The 18,160-nt window shown below is 44.3% G+C and overlaps 1 protein-coding gene and 1 long non-coding RNA gene across 2 annotated transcripts in view; one reads left to right on the top strand and one right to left on the bottom strand.

The window, feature by feature from the left end:
* Window positions 1-18,160, top strand: part of LOC128350684 (cyclin-dependent kinase 9-like) — a 140,677-nt gene that overhangs the window by 60,269 nt on the left and 62,248 nt on the right. The gene's annotated exons all lie outside the window — the stretch shown is intronic.
* Window positions 8,050-16,709, bottom strand: LOC128350688 (uncharacterized). The gene is made up of 3 exons (XR_008319392.1): window positions 16,606-16,709; window positions 12,025-12,104; window positions 8,050-8,231 (listed from the first exon to the last, which is right to left on the bottom strand). It is a non-coding gene; the product is annotated as an uncharacterized LOC128350688 (long non-coding RNA).

Genomic DNA, 18,160 nt, shown 5'->3' with positions numbered 1-18,160 from the left:
TATTCCTTCCATTATCAGAACGCCGGAGCACCCCAGTCTTCTTATCACAGGTAGAATGCTTTATGCTTACAGCATTTGTCTGTTGCAGATAAATGCAGTAAAACTGTTCAACACATGGGAGAGGATTCAAATAATGTCATTCTGGGATGGGGCTTGCTGGAACACTTTTAGGGCACAAATACAGAACTCCTTTTTAAAATAATATCTGAAGAGAGCTGTAGTAGAGAAGCAGTTGGGATGAACCCACCACACCATGCAGCTAGGGAAAGGTACCTCAGTGTGCCATAAGGGTGTGCATGCACACACCCTGAACCAAATGTGTGAGTAATTCTATGTGTGTACAGATCTGTACATGAGTACACTGGACTCAAATTCTATATGCATCAACCATAATGTATGAAAAGGAGTTTCACGTCCACAGATATATTTTTTTCAAACATTATGTTTAACACATGTGCAGTATTATTTATTTATTTGATTTCTATACCACCCTTCCAAAAATGGCTCAGGGTGGTTTACACAGAGAAATAACAAATAAATAAGATGGCTCCCTGTCCCCAAAGGGCTCACAATCTAAAAAGAAACATAAGATAGACACCAGCAACAGTCACTGGACGTACTGTCCTGGGGGTTGATAGGGCCAGTTACTTTCCCCCTGCTAAATAAAGAGAATCACCATGTCAAAAGGTGCCTTTTTGCCAAGTTAGCAGGGATGGCATGCTTCCTATCTGTATCCTGTATTTGAGGGGTTCAAATACAGGTTTCCTTTGCATTGTGTGTATGTACAATTGTCTTTACAGATTTATTATTTATTTAACATATTTGTATACCGCCCACTACTGAAGTCTCTAGGCAGTTTACAACAATAAAACAAACAAGAAATTTTAACAGTTAAAACATACAAAAAGATCAAATTAGAATGCCTATAAAAAATACCAAATAGTTAAAAAGCTTGGCTGAAGAGATGCGTATTTAGTTGTTTCCTAAAAGGCAACAGGGATGGAACAGCTCTAATCTCAGCAGGAAGTGCATTCCACAGCTCTGGGGCAACTACAAAGAAGGCTCCCCTTGGAGTTATCACCAGACAAGCCAGCGGTATCCTCAGACGAACCTGAAGATCTTAATAGGTGGTGGGGTTCATAGTAAAGAAGGCTTTCTCTTAAATATACCCTGGGCCCAAGCCATTAAGGGCTGAAGCCATGCATGAGCTTTGGGGTGAATCACTGTACATGTGTTCATTTTTAAAGTTAACCATTGGGGTTATTGGTTCAGCAGGGGCAAGAAGCAGATTAACACCCATCTGGAATGTGTAACCAAGTGCACCCCTTTACTTTCTCCTTTGTAAGTGAAGAGCTATCACTCAATATTATGAAGAAAAGTACTTCACGAGGGCAGAATCCCCTGACAGGGATTCCACTGAGACACTGCACCCTTTTTGCAAAATACAAGCCCTCTTCCACATACGTTACTCATTATAAATATGGACATTTTGCTTTGAAAACACACACAATTATAATCATACCAACAGTGGAACTGCACAGGTGATTAAAGATTGCAGTGGGACACCTTCTTTCCTGGGCATAAAATGCAAGGAACTGAGTGGATTTATGTACTCTACAAATTCCCCATCTTTGAAGAGTATGATTGAAGGCCTGCTGCCCAGTAAGTAGGCTATGGGGAGACATTTGGACTGAAAGACTAATTAAAAGGCCAACACATTCAGCTATGAATGGCAGAAACCACTGAGCCAATTGCAACCTTAACCTTCTTTTTTCTCACATGACATCTAGTTGCCATGTCTCTTGAGACTTTATTGCTGTAAGTAACCCTAAAAAGTAATTTCAGTGCTGCAGGAATAATTACTTTGGTCCTATTTTTGTGGGAAAACACATGCCAGATGTGTGAGTCATAAATGCAAATAGCTTGAATAATTGTAATTACCGTTACTTGATAAGCAGCTTTTCCTTTGTAAAAAGTAGCAGAGAGATGTTAATTGCTATACTCTACTAAAGATGACTTCACCTTCTTTGGCTTTAGTCACCTTCTCAGGTGGGATGCAGCCCTGTTAATGACCTGAAATCATCATTAGCAATTAGCAGGATTAGCCTGACGACCACTGCAACATTCCAATTATCACTAAGCTCCCTTGCATTAAATTATGAAAGCCTTTATCTTTCCTATGGAAACAAAGGAACAATTATTTAATCTCCTTGTATAGAAACAGTATTAGCTCTTAATTAGAATTGTGGATTCATGATGAAATAGTCAACTTATCCCAATGGCAGGCATGGTGCAAAACCATGGGCACTTGAGTTGGGGCACCCAGTGCCACCCCCACTGCCTCATCTGACACCTTCTACTGCTTTCCTCTGCCTATGCTTGGTGAGAGCATGCAAAAAATTCCTCCTCCTGCTCATTTTCTTCCTCCACCTCCTTCTCAGCATGCTGTATCTGAAAAGAAGTAGAGTGGGGAAAGTGATATAGAGGAGAGAGAGAGAAAGTAGTGGGGTGGAGTGTCTCCCTGGAGCATTCAAATATTTGGAATCCTGTCTTATTTATTTATTCAGTTTCTATACTGACCTTCCAAAAATGGCTCAGGGTAGGTCTTGAAACTACTGACTTGAAACTGCTTGACTGCTGACTTGAAACAGGTCTTGAAACTACTGACTTCTGAGCAGCAGGAACTGAAATGTGGAGCAAATTTCAAGGTTTTTCTGAAACAGATAGGGGCTACTCCCACAATCAGGTGAAATCGGTCTAGGGGAGCTTAGCTCGATTTTGCCTGACATGGGAGCCACTGGGCTCGCAGGCGAGCCCGGTGGCTTCCTGGCGGTTAACCTGCCAAACTAGCCCTCCCCTTAGACCGGGTTTGCTGAGTGAGCGCTCCGCAAACCCGGTTTTTTATATCGTGAGTAGCCGCGGCACAGCTCCGTGCCACGGCTACTCATGAGTAGACCCCCAGGCACAAGCTGAAAAGCAGCCTCCCAGCTTGGGGGTCTCTCCAGTATGCCCTGCGTGCTCACGCAGGGCATACTGGAGCTCCCGAGGGCCACGCGGTCCCCAAAGTCCGTCACGGAGCTGGCAGTCGTGTGGGCGGCTGATCTGGCCTCCCAGGGCTACCACCCTGCTCGTCTGCAGGGAGAGTGGGCTTAGCCCGCTCTCCCCGCAAAACTGGCAAAAGCGGGTCTCACTGATCGTGAGACCCACCTCATAGAGAGGCTATTCACATGGTCTGCAAAAATCAGGCTAAGGGAACATAGCCCGATTTATGCATACCATGTGAACCCGATGTGTGAGTGAACACATGAGTGATGTGTGAACCCGATGTGTGAACCCGATGTGTAAACCCGATCTGTGAGCCCGGTGGTTAATGAGCGGGTAACCCACTCAAGTATCCCTCCCCTTAAACCCGGTTTGTGGATTGAGCACTCCGCAAACCCATTTTTTTTTCTTGTGAGTTGCTGCAGCATGGCTCTGTGCTGTGGCTACTCATGAGTAGACCCCCGGGCAGGAGGTTCAAAAGCAGCCTCCCGGCTCGGGGGTCTCTCCAGCATGCTCTGCGTGCTCGCACAGGGCATGCTGGAGCTTCCGGGGGCCACAAGGCCCCCAAACTCCCCAGCCCTTGCTGGCTCCGTCATGGAGCCGGCAGTTGTGTGGGTGGCCGATCCAGCTGCCCTGGCAGGGCTTCCCAATTGTCTGCAGGGAGAGCAGACAATTTATGTACTCAGACAAAGCGCGTCTCACTGATTGTGAGACCTGCCTCAGAGGCGGTTCTCACATGCAGCCTAATCCAGGCTAGGGACGCCCAGCCTGGGTTAGGCTGCACATGAGAACCACCGGGATCCGACCCAATCCTGGTGGGCCAGTGCCACCTAGCCTGGCTTTTCAGCTTGGCTGCTAGCCAAGGTTAAGGGAGCAGGTGCTCCCTTAAATCCGACTACTTGCTCGTATGCGAGCCAGGCTGTTTCCAACCCAGCCACATACAGAGAGGGAAGACTATAGCACCTGTCTCTTGGAGGAATCCCCCAATGCATCTCATATGCTATGTGGTGCATTGTGGGATTCCTGGATGCCAGGACAAGTCCTGACTTCTGTTTACCAGCGCTGCCGGGAGCAGCACAGAGAGTCATCTGCACTGATCCCAGCAGTGCTCGTTGTGTGGGTGGGTGTGAGGCTTGCACACTGCCTGGACTGAGAGCTGTCTGGGGGAAGGTAGGTTGCACCCTGCCTTCCCCCCACCCCAGCCTGACTGATCATGCATGAGCGTGGTCGTGTGAACAGCCCCATAATATTTTCAGATGGTTTCTCCACATCGCAACAGTATTGCAGATCTGGAGCTGTTTCTCAATAATAAACAGGTCTAGCCTCATAATGAAGCAAACCATGATGGTCGCCTCAAGCAGCCAATTATCATGAAACAGCGGGTGAAGAGAACCAAGACAGCCATGACAGACAGGGAGGTGACAGCTACCATCACCCTCACTCCTTATAATCTGCCACGTAAGGCAACTGCCTCAGCTCACCTTATTATGAGGCTAGTCCTGCACATTGTTTAGAAACAATTCCAGAGCTGTAATACTGAGCTACTTAAAAGCAATTACATTGCTCAGAAGGAAGTATTTTCAAGACTGCATTCAAAATATTTGGAAAATAAAGTTACATGGTAATCAGGCTGTCATTAATTTATGCTGTGCTACCTGTCTAACCATGAGGCCTCAAGGCTAAAGGCTAATAGTTGTGATTAGGAGAGCTGGTCTTGTAGTAGCAAGCATGACTTGTCCCCTTTGCTACACAGGATCTGCCCTGGTTGCAGATGATAAGATATTACCCTTAGGGGAAGGAGCCATTCTGGGAAGAGCAGAAGGTTCCAGGTTACCTCCCTGACAACTCCAAGATAGGGCTGAGAGAGAGTCCTGCCTGCAGCCTTGGAGAAGGCACTGACAGACTGGGTAGACAATACTGAGCTGGATGGACCTAGGGTCTGACTCAGTATATGGCAGCTTCCTATGTTCCTACCCCAAACAGAAAGAGGCAGTCAGATATATAAAAACATGTATGTTGCTTGTCTAATTGGGATGTGCAAACAGGTTCGGGAACGAACCTGTTCGACATCAAACTGGTTTGGTTCGATGGTTCAATATTGGACGGAACCCCCTCCAGCTCGGTTCGATATTGAGCCAACACACACATACACCTTGCCATCGGCCCGACCTGTTCAAAGGGGTCATGAGGTTTTTTAATAATAATAATAATAATAATAATAATAACAATAACAACAACAACAACAACAACTCGCAAACCTGAATCGAACAGAGGAGGGGGCGCTTGAGGTGCACAAAAACTAACATGCCCAGGCCAGTTTGAGTCTTGTCTGGACTCAGACCGAAACAGGCAACCCAGTTTTGTGCACACCCCTAATGTCTACCATTGGTGATGAAACCTTTGAAGTAACAATAAAGATAAAGCTTTAAAGGAAGGAAAGGGTGAATCAACATTCTTATCCATGTTTTGAATTTTGTGGCACTACACTCAGTGATGCCATCAAGTGTAGCATTAGTATTCTGAATTAACTATAATGACCCACATTATTTTATTAATGAGGACTTGTGACATCACCATGTCATACATCATAGCATAATATGATCAATTTTGCAACACTGTATACTATTGGTTGCGTAGACCAGGGATGCTTAATGATGGGTCCCCAGATGTTATTGGAGTTCAGCTCTCATAATCCCCAACCAAAGGCCACTGGGACTGGGGATTATGAGAGCTGAAGTCCAAGAACATCTGGGGACCCAACGTTGAGAATCCCTGGTGTAGACGTCCATTTGAAGAAAATGTTGCTGAGGATGGAGACAGATTAATCACTTTTTAAAGGGGGATGGATCTACTTCAATCATCTGAAGTTTTTGCACAATTGTCTGTCTCACTCAACAAAAAATGGCAAGTTCTGAATGTTTTGCATTTGTTCAAAGTGCACATTTTTATATAAAAAATAGAAAATCACTGAGGTTTGATGCATCCCTGGCACTGTCAAGCCAGCTGCAAAAAGCCCCAAACCTGTAGGAGAGAGAAGCTTATTAAAATATGATATCTACACTTCCTATTTTATATGAATCCCAACATACCCTCCTCCTCAAAACCTCTGAGAACTGCCATAGGCAAAAGTCTAAAATTACTTTGATTCTAGATATCTCTTTAGACATACAACTCAGCATTGTGCAATAGTTACCCTTACTTTAATAATTCTTAAATACTGCTTGAATCTTTCAAGTATGACTAGGAGCACCAAAATGTTACGTTTCTTGACATATCTGAGGAAAACAATGTTCAATATGCATATTTAACAAAATATAAAGTTGCAAATACATAGTTGGTAATATGTCAGTGTATTAACAGATTTCCTTAATTTTCACCTCACTCTCCTTTAGCATTTGATGGTGATAATCGTATACCGGATGGAATAACTCATTAGACATTCAGGGCCCTGGAGACAGTTATGAATTTGAAGCATATGAAACAAAGTGAATAAGTCCTTCAGAACTTCCCTTCAAATCAGGGTAGCCTCATTAATTATTAACTGCACGATGGCCTAAATAAATCATAAGATCACATTTCTTTTAAATGCTACTTGTCATACATCAAGCCAGCCTCATATGCGAAAAGATTCTTATACCTAGATGGAAAAGGAGCTTTGTTGCAAGTACGATTAAATAATGCTAGCAACGTAATATTAAACATGAACCATCCATCAACCATTTGGAATAATTTTGCCGCTGAGAATCAATCATGATGTGCCAATGGAATTCACCCCATAATTAGGTGGAATGTCAACTGGTCAGGAGGGGGGAAACAACCTAAGAAACAACTGCTTCTTGATGAACATTTTTTCTGCTTGTTAGAGAACCAGTTCTCTACGCGTGCAGTGCTTCAGTAATAAAGGTGATTGCTATGCTCGCTTTCCACGTTCCTGGAAAGCAATATCCGTGGCCAGTAGTTTGTTGAAGTCAATTAGAATGAATGGCACCACCAGCCACCATGGTGTGAAAGAGAAGCTATTGAGTCTTGCAACTGTTAATACATCTTGCAAGTCTTATCAGATTGGCACAAGCCTCAGGAGTGAAATAAGTTTAAAACTGTGGTCAACTGAGAGGTTTCTCTCACCCACAGACAAATGCCTTTTGAAAATTTATTTCTAAATTAGTGTCTGGACAGATCCAATGAAAGTTATGTATTTGTTTGTAAGTCTTACTGGTTTCAATGTCAGGTAAATTTAAGTGGCCAACGTTCTCACTAGCCATGCAGCTGTTGAAGGGAAAGAATCATCCCTGCTTTGGAGAGCTTCTGGATCACACAGGGGAGACATTTTCCCCCAATCTGTCCTTTCCCCAGAAGTGACCTTTGCCACTCAGAAATATGTCCCTGAGGGTCATGCAGCCTGCATGGTAAGTGATGATGTTGGCCACTGTATAGTTTTTCTTTTAAAATGAATGGATGGATGGATGGATGGATGGATGAATAGCTTTATTATGATCATTCATTCAGATATAAATTAAATCATACAAAATACACCAACATAAAAGCCTCTTGTAACAGCATCTAAAAGGAAGGGCTGGAAATTAGCTGTTGATGGATCTTAACAGCAGCTGCACAAAATTTGCCAGCCTTGTAGGTGATTGATAGAAGATTTCTCATTTGCAAGAAGGAGTGTGGCGCAAAATTCAGCAGTCTGGCTGGGAAAGGGTGATAGCAACGAGGAAATAAGACTGCATCAGCTATCATTATAAACAGGACAAAACAGCAGCACGTGGTGAAAGATCGACCTCACCTGAGCCACAGGGGCATAATCAACTGGTCAGAGGGGTTTTCAAAACCTTCCAGATAAATCCGCCTTGGGATTGTTTTTAATAAAAGGCAGTGTATAAATTTAACAATAAAATATAACAATAAAAAACTGCTTATGGTAAGGCATCATATCTTGCTCTGAGGAATACCATGTGATGGCTTGGTATGGAGAGGGACAATAGATATAGATAGCTAGCAGGTTCGTGGTTAAAATCACCAAGGCACCCTCTTATGTTCTCTTTACCTTGTAGATTCCTTTCAGATATATCAGATTTTCTATCCACCAAGGCGCCCTCTTATGGTCTCTGGGATGGAGCTTAAATCATTCTGATGTTCAATGTCCAAGGCCCTCTGTTTGTGGATCTCCTTGACTGTACTGTAATCTAGTAATGACAAATGTTCAGCAGAGAGGCCAAGTGATAACAGTTTACCCATCAGTGCTCGTGTCCAGGTGGATTGAAAACTATTGGCCAACATAAGAGGGATCAATCCCAGAGGGGAGAAATGGATCCTAAGCCAATAACTGAGGATTAAAATCCATGCTTTTGTTTTCACCCTCTGGAGGCCAGTTTCCAACCTCAATGCTGCATTGGAGATACATCGAGGGGCCCTGAATACTGCTCGAATAAACTTAGATTGGATGATCTCCAATGGCCTATAGTTAGGGTAGGGGCCCAATTGTGTGCCATACAAAAGTTGGGCCAATGATTTAGCAGCAAATAACTTTAACGCTGCAAGGATAACCTCTCCACCTTTGGAGCTAAATAATCTTTTTGTTGCTGAAGTGCTTCTCTGTGCCTGTTGGGTAACATAGTCCATGTGGGCATTCCATGACCCAGTGGCATGAAAAACCACACCCAGATATTGAAAACTATTGTCCTGCTCTATACGATGAGCTTCTATTTGCCAGTTAAATCTCTTAGGCCTCTTGGCAAATATCATCACTTTGGATTTCTGGACGTTAATTACTAAGTGATTGTCCTTGCAGTAAATGGCCAAGAGCCTAAGTGCTCTCCTAAGGCTCACTGGAGTTTGTGAGATGATAGCAGCAGCATCTGCATACAGCAGGATTGGGATAAACAAATGTAAAATTAGGGCTGCAGCCATCTGATTAAGAAATCTTAGGCAATTAATTGTATGTGTTTAAGTTAAGATGTCAACTGATTTTGCACATGGATAAAAATAATAAATTTGAAATAAGAGTAATGCTTTCTTTGTTTCATTCTACAAGTGTCAGGGTGAGCCACAGGTGGTGGTCACTAGGTAGAATGAGACTCAAGGCTGGGACAGGTCAGACAACCAGTCAGGGATCAGGAAATAAATCACAGCCAGAAGAATCACATGCCAGGGTTTGACCTGAGAAGACAGTCAGAAATCTGGCATGAACAGGTAGTCAGAAGTCAAGCATGTGCCAGAGATCAAAGAAGCAGAAGCTGTTTTAATGAGCAGTGAAAACTGAGCTAGGGAAGCCTAGGTGGCGCAGTGGCGAACCCTCTAAAGTTGCTCTCTGCTTTACCTGGGCTTTGGGCGCAAGTGTGCCTCCAAACCGGGCTAACTGACCTTGTGTCTGCCACAGTTGGTTGCAGCTGCGGCAGGCACACTCAGGGGTTGGCTCCTAGTAATGCACCACACACTTGCACGGTGCATTATTGAGGTTCTGGGGGCAGAGCGCCACACATCGGCACTTCCCTGCACCTGACCCCCAGAGCTCCCAGGCAAGCTGCAGACCTAATCCCTGGAGCTGCCGGGCAAGCCAAGGGTAGCCCACAGGAGAGCCGCTGCTCGTCTGGGCAGGTGATCTGTCTGCCCAGGGAAAGGTGAGAGATTGTCTGCAGGGAGGATCGGGAAAACTTGCTCTCCCCTCAGACCTCCTTTCGCACTTCACATTGCTCATGTGAAGTCTTCACTAGTAGCCCGACAAGCAAGAGTAACCACACCAGGAACAGGGAAACCTCGAGCAGGAAGTTTCTTATGCTCTTCCTGCTTCATGGGGAGCCAGTGTTTGATCCCAAGGCTTTGCCCAGGATCTAAATGCTTAAAACTCTGTTGCAATGCAGCAGGATACCACAAGGGATAGCAACACCAAGAACCTCAGCCTAGGTAGAAGCGGAGAACATGGTACATGTACAGGTGAAACTCGGAAAATTAGAATATCGTGCAAAAGTCCATTAATTTCAGTAATGCAAAGTAAAAGGTGAAACTGATATATGAGATAGACGCATTACATGCAAAGCGAGATAAGTCAAGCCTTAATTTGTTATAATTGTGATGATCATGGCGTACAGCTCATGAAAACCCCAAATCCACAATCCCAGAAAATTAGAATATTACATGGAACCAAGAAGACAAGGATTGTAGAATAGAACAATATCGGACCTCCGAAAAGTATACAGTGTACTGTGCTTGATTGGCCAGCAAACTCGCCTGACCTGACCCCATAGAGAATCTATGGGGCATTGCCAAGAGAAGGATGAGAGAAGAGCTGAAGGCCGCTAATGAAGCATCCTGGTCTTCCATAACACCTCAGCAGTGCCACAGGCTGATAGCATCCATGCCACGCCGCATTGAGGCAGTAATTGCTGCAAAAGGGGCCCAAACCAAGTACTGAATACATATGCATGCTTATACTTTTCAGAGGTCCGATATTGTTCTATTCTACAATCCTTGTCTTCTTGGTTCCATGTAATATTCTAATTTTCTGGGATTGTGGATTTGGGGTTTTCATGAGCTGTACGCCATGATCATCAAAATTATAACAAATTAAGGCTTGACTTATCTCGCTTTGCATGTAATGCGTCTGTCTCATATATCAGTTTCACCTTTTAATTTGCATTACTGAAATTAATGGACTTTTGCACGATATTCTAATTTTCCGAGTTTCACCTGTATGTGCATGCCATAAAAGGGATCATCTTAGAAGAAGCATTCCCTCCTATGTGAGAAAGATAGGGAAATGCCTCTTCATGGTACCTGCAATTGGCAATTGTTATTAAATGATAATGATGATAATGATGGAAAACTAGCTACCAAAAGGAATCCCACTGTAGTTGCAGAAAAGCAGTTGAAAATAATAATAAAAGCACTGAATTGCTGCCACCTTGGTAACTCCTGTCCTCACTCCCCCCCCCCAAAAAAAACCTTTTATGTCTTTCCCCATTTCCCCCCAGAATTTCTGGCCCCCAGGTGTCCTCCAACCTAGTTTCAACTGAGACTATTATTTTGGTGGGGAGCGGCTTGGTCCTACTATTAATCTAACCAATTGATTGATTAAATATTTCAGGTGTGCTTAAAATCATTCCAAAATAATTCCACGTGTTCCTCCACTTTAAAAAGGTGCCTTAAAATGACACAGGGAAAGGGCTTAATGCCCACTTGACTGCTATTCTACCTCACTTCTCTGATTATAAACAAGCAATGCAATTTCCAGTAGAAAAACACGCACTTGAGGGAACACTTCCTTTTGTAATTTAGCCACTACAGAAGTATTCTGCATCTATAGACCATGAGAGTAACAAAACATTTCAAGAGAGCCCTTTTCTCAGATGCTTAACATCAGATTGGAATTGTACTCCTACCTGTACAGGAAACATTCATTTACACATTTCTCAGGTTTTACATTAAAATATGCTGTTTGTTGTATTTCGTTTGCATCATTTAGCGAACACTAGGACATCCCTCAAAGGGAACCTGATGCTTCCCTAGCTGATGTCGTTTATTGCTTTTTTGGCAATGAACAGCGCATCCCTCCTTCAAACTAATTGTTCCACTGACACATTCTTAATATGCATTATTTATATCAAAGCCTTATTCTCTAGGCAAGTGGCTTTTTAAAGACACTCTGTAAATTTATTAGATGGTCTAATATGAACCATATTGATATATTTGCCAGATAAATATACGTGCCAATGGGCTTTAGGATGGGCTTGGTTTAATTTGTTTATGAGTTGATTTATACTGCAAGCTCTGTGTATGTGTGAAATACCAGCTGAATGCACTCAGGAATATGCTGTCAAAATGTGCATTCTCATCTTCCATTAGTGTTAATGGGAACTAAAGCACATGCTCCCCAGTGGGAAAACACACTCCTCAAAGGCCTGGCAAAGTCTGTCTTTTGATGAGAGGAGTTTATTGCAGAAGAGTGGAATTGACAAATTTTTTTTAAAACATTAAGCCCACCTGGAGACTTCTTTTTAACACATTGCTGCATCTGTCTTCTTCCCAAAGCGTTTCTTACTGTAGCATCAGACACTGAAGTCCTTCAACAATGATGAAGCAAAACAAAGAAATAAGCTTTCATTTCAAATTAAGAAGCAACAGCAATTTAGAGCACGTTCTGAAATTGTATCTTCAGAGCCAGGTTATCCCTGCTGGTGGTGTAAAGCTTTAGGCCTAACGCTTACAGCACCAGCACCATCACTATGACCCCGCCCCAAAGTGCTCATGGCAGGAGAACCTGAACAATGCATAGATATCAGTTTTATGAATTATTATTTTAAAGTATAAATTATGGACATGCGGAACCTCCCTCATCCCAAGAAATTTGGCTTTTCTTGGGTTTCCCTTGAAATGTCTCCACTGATTCTCTTTTGAAGGAACCCTGAAATTTAGTTTGAATTTTCTTTTCTCAAAAAATTGGTGCCAATTCTACAATAAAGTCTTTATTCTTGACATATGCAGAGTTCTCACATCAATCACTTTTATTATACGGACACAATAGTGCCAGTATTTTAAGAATGAATTGTAAAATCAATGTTCTATCATGATAAGCCCTCAATATATATATATTTGTGCTGGCACTAGAGTTTGGTGGAAAGACCAAAGTGCTAGAACCCACAAGCCACTTAAACTAGTTCATTTAAAACTAAAACCAAACAATTTAGGCTATTACTTCATTTATTATAGAGAAAATCATTTTTTCAAGAATTTTCATAGAATTGCCTCATTTCCCATATTGTGTGCCCAATAACCTCACTTCCTCTGTTCTCAGCTATAGGACTAGTTCAAATGTTTAATGTTTTCCTGAAAAACATTTAATTTATGGATGTGAGAAATGTTTCGGGTACAAAACATTTTGTACCTGCAACAGGCCATTTTGGGTGTTTTGTAGCCAAAATGAAACACCTGATGGCCAAGTCTGAAAGTTTTGAATACAAAATGAATCATCCCTTTTTCGGCTACAAATGTTTTGTGGTTTGGGACCTCAATTTTGTGGCGATTTCACTGTAGTCTCCATTTTGTCTATTTGAATCTATTCATTCTATTACACCTATTTGAATTTCCCACCTTCAGAGGAGTGAATGAAAGTATGGGCTGATCTGCTGACAATTGTGTCCTTGCTCCTGATTGGCACCTTTGGCTCTTGCCACTCCTGACTGACCCAACATTGGCCAGGGGAAGGGTCGAAGAAGGGGCAAGGGTGGGAGGGAGTTCAAAGAGGGATTCATTCATTCATACATCATTCATTCAGATTTAGAGGCAGCAGCACCATTCTGTCTTGTTCTGCCCCAGGAAGAGAGAGAGAGAGAGAGAGAGAGAGAGAGAGAACTTTGCTTGCCACCATGATGCCATGTCATTGCCCCTATGCCACCTATTGCCTTCTGCCTTGCCAGCCTGAGCCCAGCTTGCCCACCCAGCCTGCCCCTGCTGGCTAGTGGCTACTAATGTGGCTACCAGCCTGGGAATTGATTAAACTCTGTTGCATTGCTTTTTTATTTTTTTGTTGAATCCTGAGAAGAATTCTTTTTTCACCCCCTTGAGAGAATCACTGCCTGCCTGTGCCTGCTGTGTGCCAGCCACAAGCCCCAGCCCCTGTGGCTACTGGCTACCACCTGGCCAGGCACCCCCCCCCCTTCCCTCAGATTTTCCAGGCTTCTGCCCCAGCCCCCAAATCTGAAGACTGGAGAAGGAGAAGTCAAGAATAAGATTGAAGAAGAGTAGACTCAGAGACCAGACCAGACCAAAGAAGTGGACAACAGAGGACACACAATGTGGGTCAAGCCCTAGACTGAGTGAGTGGGCCCCATCTCTCTCTCTCTCTCTCTCTCTCTCTCTCTCTCTCTCTCTCTCTCTCTCTCTCTCTCTCTCTCTCACTCACACACACACACACACACACACACACACACACCCTCTGGAATCCTGTATTCTTGGGGTTTTTTTCCTTTTTGGAGGGAGGTTTTGTGTTGCAATTGGATTCAAAAAGTTGTGTGTTTTTTAGTTTAGAAGAAGTTTAAACATGGGTTCTGTTGGGGAGGGATCCCCATTAGCTAGTACTAGTAGGTGGTTAAGGGTAGTGTAGCCTCGTGGTTTTAAAAAAACCAATTCTGTCTTTTTCCCCATTCCAAAGTGGGGGTTTTTTGGGGGGGGGGGGCATTTAAAAAAAAACACAGAAGCTTGTCCTCCAGCCCTCTGCCCCATAATATATCAGTATTAACATTCTCTGGGCGTATTGTATCTTCCCTGGTTATATTGTATCTATTCTGTTCTCAATCCATTATATTGTATCTGTTATTGTATCTTCTGTTGTTCCCCTAGTTATTGCTCCCTCCCTGGTACTGTATCTGATGTATCTGTTCTGTTTCCTACTAATTACAATATTATGCAATTCAAATGCCTTGGTTTGGTTTGTTGTTGTGCCTGGCCTGCTTGTGTATTTTGGGGACCTCATCATGGATGGGCACAGGACAGGTTCTCTCTCTCTCTCTCTCTCTCTCTCTCTCTCTGGATTTCTTTGCAATAAAGATTGGTCATATTGTGTGACTTCTAGCATCATCATTTTTATTCCAACTAGATTGCTTGCATCTACAATAGGTTGCACTTGCTGGTGCCACAGGCATCTGTTGCAGAAATCTCTAAAAACAAATGTGTCAAAAATTGTGTGCCATTGTTGTCGTCATCACTCTTTTACTTGTGTAGGTGGCGGGGGGGGGGGACCTCACTATTCCACTGGCAGAATGTTGTTTCACAGTGCACCCTTCCTTACTTAACCTGCTTTTATGGCCGAGTGCCACAGATGTTGCTGTGTCTCTGTTGCTTGTGGGCAAAAAATGCTTGGGGGAGGGAGGGCAGGGCACATTTTTGATGCTGTTGTTGGCCCTAGTCTGCTCCATCTGTGATATCATGCTTGCTTTGGAAACCTGGTTCTTTGCAAAGCTCTGCAGTTGTTGTTGATGTGTGCTGTTAATTTTCTTTACTAGGACACAACTGGCAAAATTTCCCAGCTTTGTCTATGCTCTAGAAGTGCTCCGTAAAACAGGAAACATGTCAACTAGGGATGTGCAAAAAATTTCGGGCACAGAATGATCTGTGCCCGAAACGAACAATTTCGGGTTATTCGGGGCCGAACTGAATCACCCCCGATGTCCCCTGATATTTTTTGGGCACGAGCCGAATCACCCGAATTTCGGACCCGAAAAATTCGGGTGATTCGGTTCATGGTTGATTTTTGGTGAATTTTTGAAGTTTTAGTGACTTTGGGGCAATTCGGGGGCATAGCATGGGATCTGGGCAAAAGGAGTGGGGTGGGGTGGTAGTGCCTAATGGGTGCAGGCTACCACCCCACTCTTTTGGGGCAGATCCACTTTCTGCCCCCAAACTGCCCCAAAGTCACTAAAACTTCAAAAATTCTCAAAAAATCACCCCTTTGTCCAAACCCCCTGAAATTGGGGTGGCAGCCTCCACCCATTAGGATCTACCACCCCACCCCACTATTCTGCCCCAGGCCCCACTTTCTGCCCCAATATGCCCCAATCTGCCCCAAAGACATGAAAATTTCAGAAATTTACCAAAAATCAGCCCTTTGCCCAATCCCCCTGAAATTGGGGTGGTAGCCTGCACCCATTAGGCACTACCACCCCACCCCACTCCTTTTGCCCAGATCCCATGCTATGCCCCCGAACTGCCCCAAAGTCACTAAAACTTCAAAAATTCTCCAAAAATCAGTACTTTGCCCAATCCCCCTGAAATTGGGGTGGTAGACTCTACCCATTGGGCACTACCACCCCACCCCAAAATTTTGCCCCTGGGCCCCTTTTTACCCCCCGAATCGATTCAGATTCGGATTAAATCTGAATCTGAACCGAATCAAGTGTGATTCGGGTGACCCAGATTCGGGCACAAAACAGAACAGGGGTGATTCGGTTCGGGTCTGAGCCGAATCACCCGAAAACCCGAATTGCACACCCCTAATGTCAACATGTTGATGAGAGTCAGTATTATAGATCACTAGAATAGAGTGTGACAAGCCTGTGACACTCTATTCCAACTGCGCAGGCATGCTGGAGCACCTCACAGTCCTCAAGGGCCGCTGGGCTGAATGGCCAGTTCCAGTGGTTGCTCCCAATCAGCCTGCTACCACCACCACCTCCACAGGGATGGGGGAGGCCTGGTCAGCTCACCCCGTACCCCCCACTCCCAGCTACGCACATGGCGGCTAGATTTATTGAGGTTTTTGGAGCCACAGTTTGGATCTGCAGGGTAGTGGTGGAATTCTTATATGGAGGCCCTCCACGGGAGGCCTTCAAAAAATGCAGATTCACTTTTTTTAACTGGGGGGGGGGGGGCGGCTCCAAAGCACTTCAGGTCTGGGCACCAAAATTACCTAGGTGTACCCCTGAGGATATCAGCCAATGATTCCTACTACGATCTTTTATATATGATCTTTCCTACTATGTCTTTTATATCTGTACTAGCTTAACCTGTGCAGAGATCTATGTGCTAGTACTTGATTGCTCCCCTCATCCCCTGCCACAGCCCCCTCACCTCAGAGATGGCTCCACTCTCACCTGAGTTGCACTCCTAATCCTAATCCTCCATCTGGTTGCTTCCATCCCCTTCACCCCTCTTGGTCACTCCTCCATCTCTTTACTCCACCCCCCTCACCCCACTTGCACACAGCTGCAGAGTTGCTGGCACCGATTGACCAAGCTGCAGCCCCCTAGCCCCAGAGATTTCCTGACCTGAGCCCCACTCCCACTCCTCCTGACAGGAGCAGTAGTGGTTGCCCGGGCCCTTCCTTGCTGCCCCCACCACCATGGTCACTTGTTCCCCTCAGGCCGCTGACAGGTCTGGGCCCGTCCCTTGCCTGCCTGTTGGCCTCAGTAGCCCCAAACAGAGCAGTGGTTGACTGGGCCATTTCTTGCTGCCAATATGCACCACCATTGCCGCTTGTTCCCCTCAGGCTGCTGACAGGCTCAGGCCTGTTCCTCACCCTTCCTTCTTTCTCTCCCCCTCCCTTCTTTTTCTCTCTTCCTCTCTCCTCCACTTGCTCTCCCCTCTGCCTTTCTTCCCCTCCCTTCTTTCTCTCCCTCCCTCCCTGAGTTAACAGATCTTGTTCATCTTGTTTTCTCATCTAATTCACACAATGGCAGCCTCCTTCTCCTGAAAGGGCTCTTTCCTCCCTCACAACTCCTCTCTTCGCAGACCCTTGCCCACTATCCTTTTATATATATAGATTCCTCTCCTCCGCCATCAAGAACATCTTCCAACCAGTAACAGTTGCATTCCAACTGATCTTAACCCTCACAGGCTCCTCCTCTCTATCTGAATATGGAATCCCCACTGCCCAATCACCACAGTGCCACAGGCTCCTCCTACCTATCTGCATATGGACTTTCCACTGCCCAATCACCATGGTGCTTCTACTCTCACGGTTCCTCCTCCCTATCTGCATATGGAATCTCCACTGCCCAATCACCACAGAGCTTCTGCTCGTGAACTCTAGCAAGAGCTGCCATGCTTGGGATTAGCCACGGGTATGCCTTAGAGAATTATATATATAGATGTGTCTTTTTTCTTATATCAATTGTATGAATTTGTGTTTCTTTTTAATAAAAAAAAAGCTTTTTTAAAAAAAATTGCAAAACCTGTCTGACTAGACATGATAGTAGTACAAAGGAAACTAGAATAAATGTAATGAGAAATGATGATTGACAGCCAGACAAGTTACTCAAAGTAGTCCCATTGAAATTAATGGGGCAATTTGTCTCATTGATTTCAGTGGGACTACTTATGAGTACCTTAGTCTGACTGCCACCTGGTGCTTTTGTTGTACTACTTCCAACTTTTGCAAAACCTACCATCTATCTTCATCCTGAGTTTGAGCTGAGTTAAGTGTGAATGTTTAGAAGCAGTTTATAACTTCAGGGTTCATGAAAGTTCTTATTGTGAAGAAGTCATTACCTCAAGCGGCAAAATACCTGATCCAATGAGCCAATGCAAAATAGTGAGATGTATAAACTGAGAGATCACAATGGCTAAGCCCCAGTGTGTCCTGCAAAGGAGGATGCTGTGGGCATGTTTCAGAAAGTGCTTCTAA

This window comes from Hemicordylus capensis, chromosome 3, assembly GCF_027244095.1.
Source record: "Hemicordylus capensis ecotype Gifberg chromosome 3, rHemCap1.1.pri, whole genome shotgun sequence".
Taxonomy (NCBI): Eukaryota; Metazoa; Chordata; class Lepidosauria; order Squamata; family Cordylidae; genus Hemicordylus; species Hemicordylus capensis.
This window is presented reverse-complemented; position numbering and strand designations above follow the sequence as displayed.